The 6,750-nt window shown below is 38.7% G+C and overlaps 1 protein-coding gene across 1 annotated transcript in view; it reads left to right on the forward strand.

Moving 5' to 3' along the window:
* The window catches only part of ANXA10 (annexin A10), a 58,880-nt gene that overhangs the window by 27,764 nt on the left and 24,366 nt on the right, over window positions 1-6,750 (forward strand). The window lies entirely within an intron of this gene.

Here is a 6,750-nt window from a genome sequence, read left to right on the forward strand (position 1 = left end):
CCCAGGGACTGCTCCGCCCACTGGCAGCTTGCCCTCCCCTTCCCACTGGAGAGGCAGGTAAGCGGGGCAGGGTGTGTGAATGACACAGTGGTTTAATCAGTCCTAAATTGAAGCAGTGTTTTTTAAAACCCACCACTTCAATTTAGGGCCCCCATTTCATCTACAAATGCCCTCAGTTTTTAGTTAAGAAGGAAAGGGAAAGTGGCTCAGCAGATTAGACTCTGTCCCTGCTACAGACAGCCATATCTCTCAAAACAAATATTTGTTTTCTTTATTTTGCCTTTCCAAAAAACAAGGTGCATATCTTATTTGAGGTCATGATATATGCAAGAAAATAAAGCATTAATTTTTCAATCCATTTACTTTTAGAAAAATCATATATATATAGAGAGAGAGAGAGAGAGAATCTCAGCAATCCCTCTGAGTCAAGAATGATTGCCTTCTATGACAGCTGATTCAGATTGACAGACTGTTGCAATTCAGGCACATGTTTCCATGCTGGGTGGATAGCTCTGGTTTTTTTATTCGATCTGCAACACATTGTTTCTGCCGCTCCCACTTTTCCATCTTCTGTTGTCATCATAAGGCTTCAAAGTACTGAGATCCTTGCAGAAATCTCTCCCTCTATTTGGGGCAGTCCTGGCTGATAGTCTCCCATGAATTGATGACAACGTTACATTTTTTCAAATTGGCCTTGAGAACATCCTTGAAGCAGTTTTTTTGCCCTCCTCTTGAGTGTATGCTTTGACTGAGCTGAGAGAATAAAACTTGCTTTGGGAGTCTGGAGTCAGATATCTGTATGATGTGGTTAGCCCAGTGAAATTGATGTTGGATGATCATCACTTCAATGTCCATGTTCTTTGCTTGCATGAGGATGCTAATGTTGCTGTGTCTGTCTTCCAACTGGATTCAACAGAACTTCCTCAGGCAGCATTGATGGTACTTCTGCAGTGACTTCAGGTGTCTCCAGTGGATGTTGACCACATCTCAGCTCTGCACAGTAAGCTGGGGTTCATGTCTGCTTGATAAACCATGAGTCTGGTTTTGGATCTGTTGTTGCAATCTTCAAACCCCCATTTCCTCAGGTGTCTGAAGGTTGCACTTGCACTTTTAAGGTGATGTTGCATTTCTTTATTGATGACAGTCTTCCACAAGAGATGGGTTCTGAGGTATAGGAAATATTCAGTGTTCTCATGGCTAAACTGGAGACTGGGACTGCTCATTAAGAGCTTGTTGATGGAGGACCTTAGTTCTGAATGTTAAGCATCAGTCCCATTTTGTTGTATGCCTCAGTAAAGACTTCAATGATTGCCTGAAGGTCTGCTTACAAGTGAGCACACACTACAGCATCATCAGGGTAATGGAGCTCAATGATTAAGGTTGGGGTAGTCTTGGTTTTGGCTCAAAGTCAGCTAAGATTAAACAGTTTACCATCCATTCAGTAGTTTAGCTCTACTGACTGGAAGCTTGTTGGTGGTCAGATGTAGCATCGCAGTAAGGAATATCAAGTGTTGGAATGATGACACAGCCTTGCTTCAGGATCTGTGATAGATCTTTTACTGCTCACATACCATCCTGGAGCAGGAAAAGAATAGTGATGAATTCAAGTGGGCATCCATACTTCAGAAGGATCCTCCACAGAGCTTCTTGTTTGATAAAGTCAAAAGTTTTCATGAAGTCAAATAAGGCCATGTAGAGATGTTTATATTGTTCCCAGCATTTTTCCTGCAGCTGGTAAGCAGTGAAGATCATATCAGTTGTGCCTCTTGATGCCTTAAACCCACACTAGGATTACAGGAAGAACTCTTCAGTAAGTGGAAGGAGAAGATTCAAGGGGGTCCTCACAGTGATCTTTCCTGTGATGGACAGCAAGGTGATTCCTCTGTCATTTCTACCGTTGGATTTGTCTTCCTTCTTTAAGATTGTCATGATCATGGCATCCTTGAGATCATCTGGGATTTCCTCCTCATTCTAGATCCTTAAGATGAAGGCATGGAGCTGCTATGTGAGCTCCCCTCCCCATTGCTTGAAGGTTTCAGTGGGGATTCCATCAGCTCCGGATGCCTTGTCATTCTTCATCTGCTTAACAGCTTTCCTCACCTCATCAAGTGTTAGAGGGATTCCAAGAACATTTTTTACTAGAGGTTGTGGGATTGAATTGAGAGCACTCTTGTCAACAACAGCCTTGATTGAGAAGGTCTTCAAAATGTTCCTTCCAACAGGTGTTGATGGTTCCTCTTTCCTTGGCCAGGTCTTCTCCATCCTTAGGTCTGAAGGGGGTTGGCCCTTCAGTGCTCAGACCATAGATGGTTTGGTGGCACTGAAAAAACCATGTCATGGATGTCAGCGAGATGTTGAATCACCTTCAGCTTGTCTTCCCACTATCTATTCTTCATATCACAGGTCCTCCTTTCGACCTCTGCCTTGGCTTGTTGGTGATTCAATTTCTCTTGCTAGGAGTTGATGTCATTCTGCCAAGCACAAAAGGCCTTGTTCTTGCAGTCAATCAACTCTTGGATCTCCCAGTCATTCTCACCTAACCAGTCTTGATGTTTCCTGGTAGAGAATTCAAGTGTCTCTTCACAGGAGCTGGATTGGTGGATTTGAAGGCTCTGCCAACATCCTCCCACGGTTATTGATTAGAATTCACTAGTTTTTCATTAAGGCACTGGTGAAAGAGATGTCGCATGATTAGGTCCTTGAGTCCTTTGATGTTGATCTTTCATCAGCATTGCTTCTGCTGCAGCCATCATTTGGGAGCCAGTTGGAATGACATAATCGAGTGGATGAGTCGGTGATTGGTCCAGCATTTGTTAGCTCATAGTATTCCTCTACCACAAGAACAACAGCAGTTTGTATATGTAAAAAGGAAGGCAATGTCTCCTAGTGGTTGCACACTGAACTATATACCTGCGTTCAATTTCCAGCTCTGCCACTGGCTAACTGGGCAAATCACTCAACTGTCTGTACCTCAGTTTTCCTCTCTTGACATTTATTTAGGCTACAAAACCCACCTATATTGCCAGAGTTTGGAGGAATGAGGGTTGGTATTTAGAGAAATAAAGCAGTACTCTTTGGTCTTGATTTTAATATTCAGTTGGTTATTTTCCAGTGTGTGGGGAATAAGAGGTAGCTATTTTTGCTAGCATTATTGTATTTTTTAAAAGGTCATAAATACAGAGCCTCAGATAGATGTATTTTGTGTTATTTCCAAAAAACAAACAATGTTAACATAGCTAATCTCACCTTTTTGTGTTTTTGTTATTCTAGTGACTTATCATTGAAATCAGTACGCATATAAGTGGTATTACTTGAAGTGTTAAGTGGATCCCATTACCATATTATGTAGGTACCTCATAATTGAAATATATGTAGGAGGTAGAGAAGTGCTATAGCTTCTTTTTACAAATGGGAAACAAATCTGTAGAAAAGCTAAGGCGTGAGCCAGCAAAGGACTTAACCACTGAACAAGTTTTTCCTTTTATTCTATCTATAGTAGTTTGCCATAAGAATCTGCTTTTGTCAAGCATTACAAAACAAACAAAAGGTAAATGTTCTGTTTAAGATAAATGTCATTTTGGGCTAATCTGTTTAAGATATCCCACTGTCTATCCAATGGCACACAAGACATCGATGTGGCTAGATCCAATCACCTTTGACTTCTCAGCCTGAATGGCTAAATACCCATTTATAGCTTAGGCTGCTGGTTAGAAACCTTTGTCAGGAGTCTATAACAGTGGTTTTCAACCTGCGGTCCATGGACCGCTGGGGATCTGCAGACTGTGTCTAAAGGGTCTGTGAAAGATGCCCATGATCATTCAAAAGTATGTGAATACGCAAGCTTACAATTCAAGGGGGTCTGCATCTGCGTTGAAATTTTCCAAAGGGGACTGTACTTCCATTCAAAAAATTTTAGAGGTCCTCAAATTAAAAAAATTTGAAAACCACTGGTCTAGAATGAAGCTTTAATACATAACACTAGCTTTGGCACTTTGCTGCAGCTCTAACTTAAAACTACCAATATATTTTGGAATAAATCAACAAATTAAGAGAGAGAGATTGATTATCTAAAATTAGACTGCCAAAAATTATAGCTTTTATTAAGCTATATTTACCAAGTTTCCTCATTTCAGGAGTACATGAAATCCACAGAAGCAAGTCTATATTCCTGTGCAATATTTCTACTTTGTTTTCATCAAATGCTCCCTGCCTTTTCTCTGAAATTATACCTGAAATTAGTTTGATCACTTTAACAACAAAGCATTTAAACATTCATGAGTTTAACCATCTATTGCTATACCTCTCAGGTCTTTATTTCAGTAATCACATGTCCAGAAAAAAATGAGAGTTGGTTTTCAGGGACAGAATGTATGCAATATGGTTTGAGATTTTTCATAATATTGAGGGATAATTATTCTCATGTCTACTTAATTGAACAGTTTGGATTTTCTTTTTAAACTCTGCAGTAAACAATACATAAAAGAAAAATTCCCCTAAGACAGCGACTTCTACAGGAAGTTTATACTGAGTTTGACAGTGAAAGCATATTATGATGTTGCCCATGACCATTATTTGTTCAGCAACTCTGAGCCCGCAAAGGTTGGGGAATATAGTCCTATAGAAAGTTTGGTTTAAATATATCCTCCTTTTCCCACCTAGTGGTGACAGCTTTTTTGGACCTGCCAAGTCAATGGCTGCAGCTTTCATGATATGGGTTAACTAAAAATGTAAAAGGGAATCTAAGCTTTCATTTTTAAAGAAATGCTTTAGCCCTTTTTCAGTATAAATCACTTGCTGGTGTTTAAAAGGATCAAGCAACTGGACCCCATTTTTGCAGTAACACAAGTTCATTATTTTCACCACCCCCCATGCCTAATAGTAGACTTAATACAGAGAGTTAATGTTCTCTGTTCAAATCAGGCCACTATATAGACTTAATATGAAGAGTTATGCTCTCTCTTCAAATCATTTTTAATGTAGTAGCCACTCTCCTTGCAGTGGTAAACCATTTATTTTAGCATTGATATGAATTAAAAAGGCAAAATGGGACAAATTAAAAGCAAAAACTGATAAAAGAAAAAGTAAATCCTGAGTTGGCTGATTAATATATACTTTCCGAGTTTGCACTATAATTCAGACAGATGCACAAGCCTTGAGAGTCCTCTTTTTAATTAGCCTTTAAGGATTCCGCATAGCAGAGACAATTAGAAAATGTTAATAATGACAACTTACAGTTGTCTTTTCTTATTTTTCATTACTTCTTTCCATTTACCCTGGTCCTGATTGCAGGGGGTAATATTTAATTAGTCTCCATTTGTATTATTAATCCATTTTTTCCCCAGGCGTGCTGTCAGCAGTGAAAAGTCTTAATGAATTAATTTCCATTCCACGTGTGATTTACTGGCTGTCAAATGTATCTATTGTGCATTCAGTGAAGATTACATATTGTTTCTTCATCATAAATTTCTTGTTTTAATTTGTATGTCTCTCTCCTCATTGCTGCTCTGCCCACTAAGTTAATTATATTCAGATATCCTGTGGTTACTTTTGATTATTCATCTGAGAGGGAGGCTTTTGTATTAATTGTGTTGTTATTTCATTTATACTATTTCACCATTCGCTGGTTGTTCTCTGGGTAGTAAAAGTCTACTTTCCCATTACACAAAGAAGTACTTATGACAAGGTGCATTGGAACAAACATCCTTTCTAATCATTTTAATTTAACCCACACTTCCGGTTCTATGCTTCTATGATTCTAAGTTTGAAAAACTGATTTGAAAATAGCAAAAATACTAGTGTTGAGATTCAAGATTGAACATGCCTCTAGGAAATGCTGAGTTATAAGCTTTTTATATAGCTCAAGTTCAGACCCATCTCTCATGAACATGAAGGGTCACCAACCAGCTGAAATTCTGTGAATTGTAATTGTATATACCTTGCCTCAGTAAAATTATTTTTAATTTAAATAATAATAATAAAAGATGCCTATATAGGACCATAGGTGCCCTAATCTATAAGCAGTACTACAAAATCCCACCAGCACTAACAGGAACTTCACTTGCCAGCCACCTACAGAAGTCCTGTTTAACACTTCGTCTTTTGGGCAACACACTCCCCACTCCCACCAAAAACCCAACTGAACAAGTATCTACAATACAACTTTCAAAAAAAAAAAAAAGAAAGAAGAAAGAAAAGAAAAGAAGCCAATATACATGAAATACAAAATGTTTTGAGTTTTTCTATTTGGGAAAAACTGATAATTTATTTTTAAAAGAACATTGCATTCCTAAAGAAAATCATATAAAGCATGCAAAGCAGCAGCATCTAGTTTCCACAGTGGAAGGCTGTCAGCTGAGGCTTTTCCCCCAAAAACATGTGATCCTTTCTAAAATAATTTTCCCCTTCAGTATTTTGTGTGTCTGAGCATTGTAAACATCAGCTGGGGAGACTTATATGTACATCTACAGCAGTGGTCTCCAACCTTTTTAAGCACAAGATCACTTTTTCAATTAAAGTGCAACCCAGGGTCTACCCCAAAGAAAATGTAGAAATACCAGTTTATATTTATGTTATATAAAGCTGAGATCAAGTGCTTAATATACATACTTACACATTTTCCCTACTTACCGAGTCTTAGTGACTTGTGACTGCACATCATGCCATCTGCCAGTGTCTTGAAGTTCCAGTTGTAGTTCGAAACAGCTTGTCACATGCAGTCCTGCAGATGGACCAAGGCAGAGCCGCGATCTA

Source organism: Crocodylus porosus, unplaced genomic scaffold (assembly GCF_001723895.1).
Source record: "Crocodylus porosus isolate Cpor-Errol unplaced genomic scaffold, CroPor_comp1, whole genome shotgun sequence".
NCBI classification, from domain to species: domain Eukaryota; kingdom Metazoa; phylum Chordata; order Crocodylia; family Crocodylidae; genus Crocodylus; species Crocodylus porosus.